The sequence below is a fragment of the Balaenoptera borealis genome (genome assembly GCF_965194805.1).
Source record: "Balaenoptera borealis genome assembly, chromosome: 3".
Taxonomy (NCBI): Eukaryota; Metazoa; Chordata; class Mammalia; order Artiodactyla; family Balaenopteridae; genus Balaenoptera; species Balaenoptera borealis.
The window spans coordinates 90797394-90811417 of record NC_138866.1 but is presented as its reverse complement, the minus strand read 5'-3'; the positions used below and the strand labels follow the sequence as shown (position 1 = coordinate 90811417).

Below are 14024 nucleotides of genomic sequence, written 5' to 3'. Positions count from 1 at the left end.
GGGGGACACAGTCTTGAGGATAACCACGGGGACCTCTCGGTTGAAATCCTAGCACTCTTTCGGATGACCCCACAAGAGCACAGAGGAGGACCCCTGTGGCTGTGATTCGAACAAAGGTTCCGGGCCACACTGGTATAATTTACAGTGGAGATGGGTAAATAACTTTTCAGGTAATTGTAAATTGATTTTTCTAGGATACAAGTATCTCCACTTACCTCTGGAACTGACGCTAAAATCTCAAAACTAGATTGTAATGCATTTTGTCAAAAGAAATACAAACTCTAGGGCAGTTTTAGGAAAATGACAAACAAAAATGTTAGGGAATTGTTGGGGAAGTTTTCAGACTTCCTGGCTGTGCCTTTCCTTACAGGCCCCACCTTTTCGGTCTCCTTCACTGGCTCTTCCTCTGTTTTTTTTTTTTTAATTTTTTTTTTTAAATTAATTTATTTATGGCTGTGTTGGGTCTTCGTTTCTCTGCGAGGGCTTTCTCTAGTTGTGGCAAGCGGGGGCCACTCTTCATCGCGGTGCACGGGCCTCTCACTATTGCGGCCTCTCTTGTTGCGGAGCACAGGCTCCAGACGCGCAGGCTCAGTAGTTGTGGCTCACGGGCCCATTTGCTCCGCGGCACGTGGGATCTTCCCAGACCAGGGCTCGAACCCGTGTTCCCTGCATTGTCAGGCAGATTCTCAACCACTGCGCCACCAGGGAAGCCCCGAGGCTCTTCCTCTTAAATGCTGGAATTCCTCTGTGCGAGGAATGATCTATTTACACTCTTCACCCATGGCTTTGAGTATCTGTACTCTGAGGACTCCCCAAATTTATACCTATAGCAAGGTGATCTGGGCCCTCTTCTTCAACCTTCTCTAGAGCCATCTGGCTCTCCCCTGCTGCTCCTGGCCACAGTGGCATTCTAACAGTTTCTAGACCCACCAGCCTTTCCTGCCTGGGAGTCTGTACACATCCTTCCTTGGTTTATGCTCCATGTGTTTCAAGTCTCACTCATCTCTGAAAGACCTTCCCTGACAAACAACTGAAGCAGCTGCCCTTTGTTTCCCTCACCACCATTTTCTAGCACACAATCAGTTGTTTTCTATTCACACCACTTGTTACTGCAATCTGTATCTCTTCTATGTATTTATTTTCTTGTTCATTGTCTATTTGCTCTAGAAGACAGAAGCTCCATGAGGGCAGGGACCAAACGTGTCTTCATTCACCATTGTACTCCTGGGGCCTAGCTTAGTGCCTGCCTCAGAATGTGCTTGATAACTACTTGTTGTATGAATGAATGAATGATAAGAGATCTCACTGCCTATTCCATCGGGACCCTGCATATGATCTCAAAGTCTTCTGATTTTTCCGTCCATTCCTTTAATTTTTAATCAGAAGTTTTCTCCATATAATGCTTTTTCAAGGTCTACACTGAAAAACATCAATCCCTTCCCAACCCCTCCGCAAACACCCCTCCCTCAACTCTCACTCCTCAGGGGCAATACTTCCAACTTTTTTTGGCTCTTTCTATTGGAATCTACCTCCTTGTTTCTAAATTATATGTTGCTATTTATTTTTTTTATGGCATAGAAATGACCTTCTGAATTAGAGTAGTTGAGGATTAAGTCTCTTAACCCCCTCTCCACCCCATTCTGCCAATAGTTTTGTAACAATTTTTTGTGTAAGTCAGCAGTTAGTATTTACTTTATCGTGACTGTTAAATATCGACTTCAGAGACAAGTAATACGTTAAGAGTATTTCATTTTTTTACACCTGTCCCCCTCAAGTTTATAACTGCCTTATTTTCCAATTTGCCTTTATTGGTGATGGTGTTTTTGATTCACCCATTGCTTGTTTTTTCCAAATGTTCCAGGGATCCTATACCTTAAACATCTATCGCATCAAATGAAACACTGAAACTTAAATTCCCTATCAGTTTGAATTTTCCCTCCCTCATTCCTCTATTCTTTTGCTCTGGTCTGTGCAAGTGACCCACTAGTCCTGGTGAATAACTGTTATCCTGGGACTTCCCTTTGCCCCTATCTTATGTTGAAGCCCTGGTTTTATGGCTCTAGTATCTTCCTTTTAGTTTACTTCCTCATTTTGCTGAAGTACTTTCTCTAGTAATTTCCTAAGGAAGTTTGCATTAAAGATAGTTTGAGTCCTTGCATATCCTAAAATGTAGTGACTGTAATGACTTCCTTTACCCAGACCCACACAAAAATCTCACTTCATTCGTGAAACTTCCTTAGACCCAGTAGTGAGAGCTGCCTTATCTTTTATAACACTTACCATATCATTCATTAGCTATATACTCCCATGGTGTAATCATCTCAAGTACATGCATTTATCTTTCACATTAGTAAGAGTCATAAACTTTTATGAATGCTTCAAAGCACCTACTTCAGTATTTTACACTGGAAATGTTTTGTTTGGCTCCTTATAATAGCTAACACCAAGAAAGTATTAAGCTATTTCTTCTATTAATGTGGAGACTGAAAATTATATTGTTGTCACTTTTTTTTTTTTTAAAGGGGATGGATTATTGGGGGATTTTTTTTTAATTAATTAATTAATTTATTTATTTATCTTTGGCTGTGTTGGGTCTTCGTTTCTGTGCGAGGGCTTTCTCTAGTTGTGGCAAGCCCTGTTGTCACTTTTCATCTGAGTTTATTTTAGATTGAAAAGAGAAAAGGGAATAATCCAGCTGGAAAAGAGTAACAGCTTAGGGGTCTGAACCACTAAGCATTTAAAGAATATTCCTTATGACACTGAAATATAATTTTGTATGAAAATACACCTTAAATTCAAGATACTACAGTAAAGAAGAACCAGACATGTTTATTTTGTGCTGTATATTGATCAGAATATAATTATCCTATCAGTCATGCTGATCATTTAATTACTTAAATCTTGTGCCAGTGTGAACCTACTGAGAATGCAAGTCTGTACTTTACAAGCAAAGTTGTCCTTCCTATCTTTGCCATTTTAGGGACTTTTCTCTTTTTTTAACAAGGACATACATGGTGATTACTTTATATTCCAGGTATAGTCTAAGTGCTTTATAAATATTAACTCATTTAATCACAACAAACAGAGAAAACAAGTGCTATTACTATCCCCATTATACAGATGGGGAAACCAAAGCACAGAGAGGTCAAATAATTTGCCTAAGACCACACAGCTCACAACCAGAAAGAGATGGAGCCAAGATTCAACTTCAGGTAGTCTGGCTTCAGAGTCCTTGCACTTAGCCACTCTCTGGGTTTATATATGCCTAATGAGACTATGACAACTCTTCTTAATACTGAGCCTGGCCCTTGTTCTCCAGGTCTGGGAAAGATGTGTGTAGAAAATTAACCAGACATTCTTTTTTTTTTTTTAAACATCCACATTTTTTTTTTTAAAGAAATTCACGTTCTTATTGATTGATTGATTGATTGCTGTGTTGGGTCTTCGTTTCTGTGCGAAGGCTTTCTCTAGTTGCGGTGAGTGGGGGCCACTCTTCATCGCGGTGCGCCGGCCTCTCACTATCGCGGCCTCTCTTGTTGCAGAGCACACGCTCCAGACGCGCAGGCTCAGTAGTTGTGGCTCACGGGCCCAGTTGCTCCGTGGCATGTGGGATCTTCCCAGACCAGGGCTCGAACCCGTGTCCCCTGCATTGGCAGGCAGATTCTCAACCACTGCGCCGCCTGGTTAAGGAAGCCCCTAACCAGACATTCTTCGTTTCACAGTTGACCGTGCCCTCCTTGTTGAAACATTTCTTCACGGAGCCACACTCTGGTTTTCCTCCCACTTCACCTGCTGTCTCTTCTCAGTCTCTTTTCTGTCTCCTCTTCTCTTTTCAACCTTTTCTCTTGCTCAAGATAAAAAGCCTTAGAATCTTGCTTCCTCCCCTTTTCTCTCAGATCTTCCCTTATCTAAAAATAGTGTTCTTCTAAGCACCACCTAATGCTTTACCCTATTTGATTTTTCTTCATAGCACAATACTACATGAAATTATGTACATATTTATTCATTTCACTTGTATGTTTCTTCCACTAGCATGTAAACTCCATAATGGATTTAAATCTGTCCTAATTTGGGATCCTTTCAGGTGTTCTCTGTTTCTTTTTACCCCTTTTGCCTTCTTTTAAATTTTATTATTTTATTATTAATTTTATTTAAATTAATATAATTATTTTATTGTTTCACTTTTCCCTCTATTTAGAAGTTTTACTCTCTGACTCTGTTGTTTCAGATAAATTAAAACATGCATGCTTAATTCATGAGTTTCAAAGGTCTAAAACTAAATTATTATCTTTCTCCTGGATAACATAAGGAACTTAGAATGCTTTAACTCCATTAATTTTTCTTTTGGCATATATACTGTTACTGTCTGGTACTTTAAACATATCTTTTTTTTTTTTTCGTTATTTCTGAGATATACATTTTAAAGTAATAACTAGAATTATGACTTATAACATTATACCAGAACATATAAGATTTTTAGAAATTTCATGTAATGTCTGAAACATTTATATTAACATATTTCCATACAAATAACCCAAAGAAAGTTTAGTATTAGTTGTTTTTTTTGTTTGCTTGTTTTTTTTATACTGCAGGTTCTTATTAGTCATCAATTTTTTACACATCAGTGTATACATGTCAATCCCAATCGCCCAATTCAGCACACCACCATCCCCACCCCACCGCAGTTTTCCCCCCTTGGTGTCCATACGTTTCCCCCCCTTGGTCTACATCTGTGTCTCAGTTTCTGCCCTGCAAACCGGTTCATCTGCACCATTTTTCTAGGTTTCACATACATGCGTTAATATACGATATTTGTTTTTCTCTTTCTGACTTACTTCACTCTGTATGACAGTCTCTAGATCCATCCACGTCTCAACAAATGACTCAATTTTGTTCCTTTTTACTGCTGAGTAATATTGCATTGTATATATGTACCTCAACTTCTTTATCCATTCATCTGTCAATGGGCATTTAGGTTGCTTCCATGACCTGGCTATTATAAATAGTGCTGCAATGAACATTGGGGTGTATGTGTCTTTTTGAATTATGGTTTTCTCTGGGTATATGCCCAGTAGTGGGATTGCTGGGTTATATGGTAGTTCCATCTTTAGTTTTTTAAGGAACCTCCATACTGTTCTCCATAGTGGCTGTATCAATTTACATTCCCACCAACAGTGCAAGAGGGTTCCCTTTTCTCCACACCCTCTCCAGCATTTGTTGTTTGTAGATTTTTTGATGATGCCCATTCTAACTGGTGTGAGGTGATCCCTCATTGTAGTTTTGATTTGCATTTCTCTGATAATTAGTGATGTTGAGCAGCTTTTCATGTGCTTCGTGGCCATCTGTATGTCTTCTTTGAATAAATGTCTATTTAGGTCTTCTGCCCATTTTTGGATTGGGTTGTTTGTTTCTTTAATATTGAGCTGCATGAGCTGCCTGTAAATTTTGGAGATTAATCCTCTGTCAGTTGCTTCGCTGGCAAATATTTTCTCCCATTCTGAGGGTTGCCTTTTCGTCTTGTTTATGGTTTCCTTTGCTGTGCAAAAGCTTTGAAGTTTCATTAGATCCCATTTGTTTGTTTTTGTTTTTATTTCCATTACTCTAGGAGGTGGATTTAAAAAGATCTTGCTGTGATTTATGTCAAAGAGTGTTCTTCCTATGTTTTCCTCTAAGAATTTTATAGTGTCCGGTCTTACATTTAGGTCTCAAATCCATTTTGAGTTTATTTTTGTGTAAGGTGTTAGGGAGTGTTCTAATTTCATTCTTTTACATGTAGCTGTCCAGTTTTCCCAGCACCACTTATTGAAGAGACTGTTTTTTCTCCATTGTATATCTTTGCTTAGAGGAAATGGTTTCAGTTTTTCACCATTAAGAAGGTTTGTCATATATGGCCTTTATTATGTTGAGGTAAGTTCCCTCTATGCCTACTTTCTGGAGGGTTTTTATCATAAATGGGTGTTGAATTTTGTTGAAAGCTTTTTCTGCATCTGTTGAGATGATCATATGGTTTTTATCCTTCAATTTGTTAATATGGTGTATCACATTGATTAATTTGCATATATTGAAGAATCCTTGCATTCCTGGGATAAACCCCACTTGGTCATGGTGTATGATCCTTTTAATGTGCTGTTGGTTTCTGTTTGCTAGTATTTTGTTGAGGATATTTGCATCTATGTTCATCAGTGATATTGGCCTGTAGTTTTCTTTCTTCATGACATCTTTGTCTGGTTTTGGTATCAGGGTGATGGTGGCCTCGTAGAATGAGTTTGGGAGTGTTCCTCCCTCTGCTATATTTTGGAAGAGTTTGAGAAGGATAGGTGTTAGCTCTTCTCTAAATGTTTGATAGAATTCACCTGTGAAGCCATCTGGTCCTGGGCTTTTATTTGTTGGAAGATTTTTAATCACAGTTTCAATTTCAGTGCTTGTGATTGGTCTGTTCATATTTTCTATTTCTTCCTGGTTCAGTCTCGGAAGGTAGTGGTTTTCTAAGAATTTGTCCATTTCTTCCAAGTTGTCCATTTTACTGGCATAGAGTTGCTTGTAGTAATCTCTCATGATCCTTTATATTTCTGCAGTGTCAGTTGTTACTTCTCCTTTTTAATTTCTAATTGTATTGATTTGAGTCTTCTCCCTTTTTTTCTTGATGAGTCTGGCTAATGGTTTATCAATTTTCTTTATCTTCTCAAAGAACCAGCTTTTAGCTTTATTGATCTTTGCTACTGTTTTGTTTCTATTTCATTTATTTCTGCTCTGATCTTTATGATTTCTTTCTTTCTGCTAACTTTGTGTTTTGTTTGTTCTTCTTTCTCTAGTTCCTTTAGGTGTAAGGTTAGATTGTTTACTTGAGATTTTTCTTGTTTCTTTAGGTAGGCTTGTATAGCTATTAAACTTCCCTCTTAGAACTGCTTTTGCTGCGTCCCATAGGTTTTGGGTCGTCGTGTTTTCATTGTCATTTGTCTCTAGGTATTTTTTGATTTCCTCTTTGATTTCTTCAGTGATCTCTTGGTTATTTAGTAACGTATTGTTTAGCCTCCATGTGTTTGTGTTTTTTACGTTTTTTTTCCTGTAATTCATTTCTAATCTCATAGCGTTGTGGTCAGAAAAGATGCCTGATATGACTTCAGTTTTCTTAAACTTACTGAGGCTTGATTTGTGACCCAAGATGTGATCTATCCTGGAGAATGTTACCTGCGCACTCGAGAAGAAAGTGTAATCTGCTGTTTTTGGATGGAATGTCCTATAAATATCAATTAAATCTATCAGGTCTGTTGTGTCATTTAAAGCTTCTGTTTCCTTATTAGTTTTCTGTTTGGATGATCTGTCCATTGGTGTAAGTGAGATGTTAAAGTTCCCCACTGTTATTGTGTTACTGTTGATTTCCTCTTTTATAGCTGTTAGCAGTTGCCTTGTGTATTGAGGTGCTCCTCTTTTGGGTGCATATATATTTATAATTGTTATATCTTCTTCTTGGATTGATCCCTTGATCATTATGTATCGTCTTTCCTTGTTTCTTGTAACATTCTTTATTCTAAAGTCTATTTTATGTGATATGAGTATAGCTACTCCAGCTTTCTTTTGATTTCCATTTGCATGGAATATCTTTTTCCATCCCCTCACTTTCAGTCTGTACGTGTCCCTAGGTCTGAAGTGGGTCTCTTGTAAACAGCATATATATGGGTCTTGTTTTTGTGTCCATTCAGCAAGCCTGTGTCTTTTGGTTGGAGCATTTAATCCATTCACGTTTAAGGTAATTATCGATATGTATGTTCCAATGACCATTTTCTTAATTGTTTTGGGTTTGTTTTTGTAGGTCCTCTTTCTTGTGTTTCCCACTTAGGGAAGTTCCTTTAGCATTTGTTTTAGAGCTGGTCTGTTCGTGCTGAATTCTCTTAGCTTTTGCTTGTCTGTAAAGCTTTTGATTTCTCCATCGAATCTGAATGAGATCCTTGCTGGGTAGAGTAACCTTGGTTGTAGGTTCTTCCTTTTCATCACTTTAAGTGATGCCACTCCCTTCTGGCTCATGCCACTCCCTTCTGGCTTGTAGAGTTTCTGCTGAGAAATCAGCTGTTAACCTTATGGGAGTTCCCTTGTATGTTATTTGTCCTTTTTCCCTTGCTGCTTTCAATAATTTTTCTTTGTCTTTAATTTTTGCCAATTTGATTACTGTGTGTCTCGGCGTGTTTCTCCTTGGGTTTATCCTGTATGGGACTTGCCGTGCTTCCTGGACTTGGGTGGCTATTTCCTTTCCCATGTTAGGGAAGTTTTCGACTATAATCTCTTCAAATATTTTCTCTGGCCCTTTCTCTCTCTCTTCTCCTTCTGGGACCCCTATAATATGAATGTTGTTGCGTTTAATGTTGTGCCAGAGGTCTCTTAGGCTGCCTTCATTTCTTTTCATTCTTTTTTCTTTAGTCTGTTCCACAGCAGTGAATTCCACCATTCTGTCTTCCAGGTCACTTATCCGTTCATCTGCCTCAGTTATTCTGCTATTGATTCCTTCTAGTGTAGTTTTCATTTCAGTTATTGTATTGTTCATCTCTGTTTGTTTGTTCTTTAATTCTTCTAGGTCTTTGTTAAACATTTCTTGCATCTTCTCGATCTTTGCCTCCATTCTTTTTCCGAGGTCCTGGATCATCTTCACTATCGTTATTCTGAATTCTTTTTCTGGAAGGTTGCCTATCTCCACTTCATTTAGTTGTTTTTCTGGGGTTTTATCTTGTTCCTTCATCTGTTATATAGCCCTCTGCCTTTTCATCTTGTCTATCTTTCTGTGAATGTGGTTTTTGTTCCACAGGCTGCATGATTGTAGTTCTTCTTGCTTCTGGTGTTGCCCTCTGGTGGATGAGGCTATCTAAGAGGTTTGATGGGAGGGACTGGTGGTGGGTAGAGCTGCCTGTTGCTCTGGTGGGCAGAGCTCAGTAAAAGTTTAATCCACTTGACTGTTGGTGGGTGGGGCTGGGTTCCCTCCCCCGTTGGTTGTTTGGCCTGAGGCAACCTAATGCTGAAGCCTACCTGGGCTCTTTGGTGGGGCTAATGACAGACTCTGGGAAGGCTCATGCCAAGGAGTACTTCCCAGAACTTCTGCTGCCAGTGTCCTTGTCTCCACGGTGAAACAGAGCCAGCCCCTGCCTCTGCAGGAGACCCTCCAACACTAGCAGGTAGGTCTGGTTGAGTCTCCCCTGGGGTCACTACTCCTTCCCCTGGGTCCCAATGCACACACTACTTTTTGTGTGCCCTCCAAGAGTGGGGTCTGTTTCCCCCAGTCCTGTCGAAGTCCTGCGATCAGTTCCCACTAGACTTCAAAGTCTGATTCTCTAGGAATTCCTCCTCCCGTTGCCGGACGCTCCAGGTTGGGAAGCCTGACGTGGGGCCCAGAACCTTCACTCCAGTGGGTGGACTTCTGTGGTATAAGTGAGTCAGTCTGTGAGTCACCCACCCACCACTTACGGTATTTGATTTTACTGTGATTGCACCCCTCCTACCGTCTCATTGTGGCTTCTCCTTTGTCTTTGGATGTGGGGTATCTTTTTTGGTGATTTCCAGTGTCTTCTTGTTGATGATTGTCCAGCAGCTAGTTGTGATTCTGGTGTTCTTGCAAGAGGGAGTGAGAGCACGTCCTTCTACTCTGCCATCTTGGTTCCTCCTCCTGGTATTTTAAACATATCTTTTCTTGAATCCCAATAAGCATTATTATTACTAATTTTTATAGTCATTTAAAAAAATGTTTACCCAGACTTTTATCATTTTCTTTGTTTTTCTTTCTGCACCTGAAACCTCCATCTCAGATTACTGTCCTTTTGCTCAGGCTTCCTATGGAGAGGTTCTCCAGTAGGTGAACTTTCTCAGTTTTTGTCAGTTTAAACCAGGGGTCCGCAACCCCCAGGCCACAGACCGTTATCTGTCTGTGGCCTGTTAGGAACTGGGCCACACAGCAGGAGGTGAGTGGTGGGCAATTGAGCGAAGCTTCATCTGTATTTATAGCCACTCCCCTGTCAGATCAGCGGTGGCATTAGATTCTCATAGGACCGTGAACCCTACTGTGAACTATGCGTGTGAAGGATCTAGATTGCGTGCTCCTTATGAGAATCTAATGCCTGATGATCTGAGGTGGAGCTGAGGCAGTGATGCTAGCGCTGGGGAGCGGCTGCAAATGCAGATTATCATTAGCAGAGAGGTTTGACTGCACAGAGACCATAATAAATCAATTGCTTGCAGACTCATATCAAAGCCCTATCAGTGAGTGGCAAGTGAAAACAAGTTCAGGGCTCCCACTGATTCTGCATTATGGTGAGTTGCACAATTATTTAATTATATATTACAGTGTACTAATAATCTAAATAAAGTGCACAATAAATGTAATGCACTTGAATCATCCCAAAACAATCCCTCCCCCCCACCCCAGTCCGTGGAAAAATTTTCTTCCACGAAACTGGTCCCTTTTGCCAAAAAGGTAGGGGACCGCTGGTTTAAACAAAACTCTTGAACTCTTCTTCAGGGGTAGTTCATTCTTTGACAATCATTCAGGAATGGAAACAGTAAGAATATTAATGGGAAAATATCATAATTCCCCATAACTGCTCAATCCTGTAGCTGAATTTAGAACATCCCAACATTGGCAAAAATAGCTCATTTATCATGCCACACTTCATCTTGGCTAGAAATATGTGCAGGCCCCAAAATGGCAGAAGCCATACTTTGGGTTCTGGTACCAAAAATGTAGAAGTTCTCCTTTGTTTCAAGCCCAGAGTTTTTTACACCAAGGAAAAGCACCAGTTAGCCTGAAGTTGGTGAGTCATATGCCTAGCTTTTGTAAAAGGGCAATTATAGTAAAGAAGATGGGAAAGAACTAGTATATAGGCAGATCAATTTCAGTAAAAAGTACATATGTATCACTATCTAGAAGTTCATTCTTTTAAAATTGTTTGGTCCAGAATGCCATCAAGATACCTCCTGGGATGTCTTTTGTTCCCCCAGGAGTATCTATAGCCCAATTTTAAAACACTAAACTAGCATATAGCTTGTGAAACCCACAAGAATGTTCCTACCAAGCTCTTGGGAAGAACACAAAGATCAGATAAATATATGTAGCCTTTCAGTTTCATAAAATCAGCGCATGGATCTTAACCACAGAAGTAGCTCAGAAGGTTGACACTAAGGTGAGCGGCTGTTAAAAAGCAAGGAACTAGCCGATAGTCAACAAAACAAGTATTTATTGCTACAAAACTACTTTCGACTAACTCACGAATTACTGCCACAAAAGTCCAAGGGGATCAGAATAATTAACTTACAGACTCAGAACTATAGTTCTCACTATGCACTGAGTACCCAATCTCTTAACATAATCATGAAAAGCTGACTCTGAATTATGCCATTCTGTATAGGAGTACCAGAAAGTGAAAGTTCTGTAAATAACAGCCCAGAGAAGGACTATTGTTATTTCATTTTAAAGCATCATCAACTTTTCAGGAAGAAAATAAAAGCAGATGGCTTAAGAGCAGGGTACACGTGAGAATCACCTAGAAAGACTGGTCAAATGCACATGTCCAAACCGTACTACAAACTGACTACTCGGGATCTCCAGGGTGATTCTTATTGCCCACACTTAGTTAAGGACCACCGCTTTAGGGAATTTATTTCTAGAGAATCTGCTGGGGTCAAGACTTGTTAGAAAGAATTTCTTCACATTTAACCAATATTATGAATTTTACCAAAATCACTGTACTCAGGATCATTTTGATAGAGATTCCATTACCTTAAAAATAGAGGCAGGTCCAAGGCCTTTGTTCTTAACAATAAATTTGCAGTATAATTTTACTAAGAATAATTGCAGACCAGGCATCATTCAGAATATCTGCTAGTTTCTTGGTTAAGCCAAAGGGAGGCCATCAAAGAAGGTCACAAAAGGTGCTCCACCAACAGTTAAATAGGACTAAAAGGCTGAAACTTACTATAGAATGTAAAGTGAAAGTTTGAGCAATAAGAAACGATATATTTGACAATTTTAATTGCAAGACGAGGAAAAGAGGAAAGGGTTAGGGGAAGGGGGATTATATGGATTAAACTGGAAAGTTGTCTGAGAACTAAGTCAGCTCTAGACTTCTACTGTCTTTCTTGGCTCACATGATCTCTTTCAAATCATGTCTCCCTCTTTCGCCTTTGAAGAGCATCTAATTGGACTGGAAAATTAGCTATATAATATATTGTCATATCCCTACTCACTAGCCCCCGGTTCAGAGATTAGTTGCATTGTCCACTCTGGCCAGAGTAGTAGAAATGGTTTCACCCCAGCACACTGACTGATTTTATCAGTAGGGCTGTGTAACTGGTAAATGCTGCAAGGCTTTATAAACCAACCAGTGTATTCCTATTGTTCAACATTGGTGATGAAGCCCCTGGAAAATCCTGTTGACCAGTCTCTCCAAGGACTCTTTTCAGGGCATTTTCAGCAGTATTCACTAACCTTCCACTTTGAACTTTGGCAGGTCCAGAAGAGGCACTTCAGACCTTCTGATATTTACAGGAGCTTAGTTTGAAAACATTGCCATTTGTAGGCTCTTGAACAGGGAAGTCGAATGAGTAGTGTGATAGTTGACAAGAGTTTGGTGAGTAACAGTTTCTAAGATGACCTAGAGACTTGAGAGCCTGGAGAAATTAAAAATTTTCTATTGTGCTAATCCAAGCTTGAGGTGAGGAAGACTGTATAAGTTATTACATTGCTGCTGTAACAAATGACCACAGCGAATTACCTTAGTGGCTTAAACAATACAAATTTATTATCTTCAGTTCTTTAGGTCTGAAGTCTGGCATGGGTCTCACAGGGCTAAAATCAAGGTGTTGGCAAGGCTGCAATCCTTTCTAGAAGCTCTAAGAGGGAACCCATTTCCTTGCCTTTTCCAGCTTCCAGAAGCTGACCACATTCCCTGCCTTGTGACCACCATCCTCTATCTTCAAAAACAGCAACAGCAGATTGAGTCCTTATGCTGCCATCTTTCTGGTTCTCTGATCGTAGCTGGGAAAGTTCCTCCACTTTTAAGGAATCATGTTATTAGATTTGGCCCACCCAGATAATCCAGGATAATCCCTCTATCTCAAGGTCAGTAATCTTAATGACATCTGCAAAGTCCCTTTTGCCATATAAAGTAACATAATCACATTTTCCAGGGATCAAAGTGTAGATATCTTTGGGTGCCATTACTATGTATACCATAAAACACCTAGAACAGCTCTTTTAGGCAATCAGTAGGCCTTCTCTTTTAGCTGGGTTGATGGCCCGTAGAGTCAGTTTGGTATGGAAATGGGGTGGAAGAGGTAAAAGAAGATATTGAGATCAAGCCTAGTCATTCGGGTAATTTAACCCCTTTTCAACCATTCTAAGATGGGTGAAAGTCTGTCTGCCTACTGCCTCTAAGAGGGCCAACCTGCTTCTCACGATAGCATGGTGTCGAGGGGAAGCTTCCAGATTTGTGATCAATAAGCCTTACAAAAGCAGGCCTGGTTTTTTTCCCAAATGTTCCCAGGGATGGGCTTATTTTCTCACATTCCCTGAGAGCACTGGTGCCTCTCCTGTTGGCTCCCAGTTGCTGGAAGCCATCTGCCTTCTTCTTCTCCTCCTCTTCCCTCACGTGGGCCCCATCTCAGTCAGGGTTACTTCTTGGAGGGAGCAAATGGGACCAGGGAGCAGGATGTGGAGAATGACTGTGGAAGCAGAAGTCAATGTTGGGGCCACCCTGGAACTGTTATGCTAGTGGAGACCCACTGGGTAGTTGATTTGGGTGCAGGCAAATGTTGTGGCAGTCATTCTGAGCAGAATGTGAGCACCAGAGCCTTTCTGTACCACTGGGAGTGGCTCCAGGAAAAAGGATGCCTAGCTAAGACACTACCTCTGAGAGTTTTGATATCTTTATTTCTCAGTCTCATTGGTTGCGCCTGATTTCCTCCATGACATTAAACAACTGTTGTATGATTTTTCTGTTGGTAGCACACAATTTTTCCAAATTAAAAAAAAAAAAGACAGGAACAAAAAG

The 14024-nt window shown here is 40.1% G+C and overlaps 1 long non-coding RNA gene across 1 annotated transcript in view; it reads left to right on the top strand.

The window, feature by feature from the left end:
- Positions 1 to 29: 29 nt before the first annotated feature.
- Positions 30 to 14024, top strand: part of LOC309626677 — a 96533-nt gene continuing 82538 nt past the window's right edge. The window contains exon 1 of the long non-coding RNA XR_014243352.1: positions 30 to 170. This is a non-coding gene — a long non-coding RNA (uncharacterized lncRNA). The remainder of the gene's footprint in view (positions 171 to 14024) is intronic.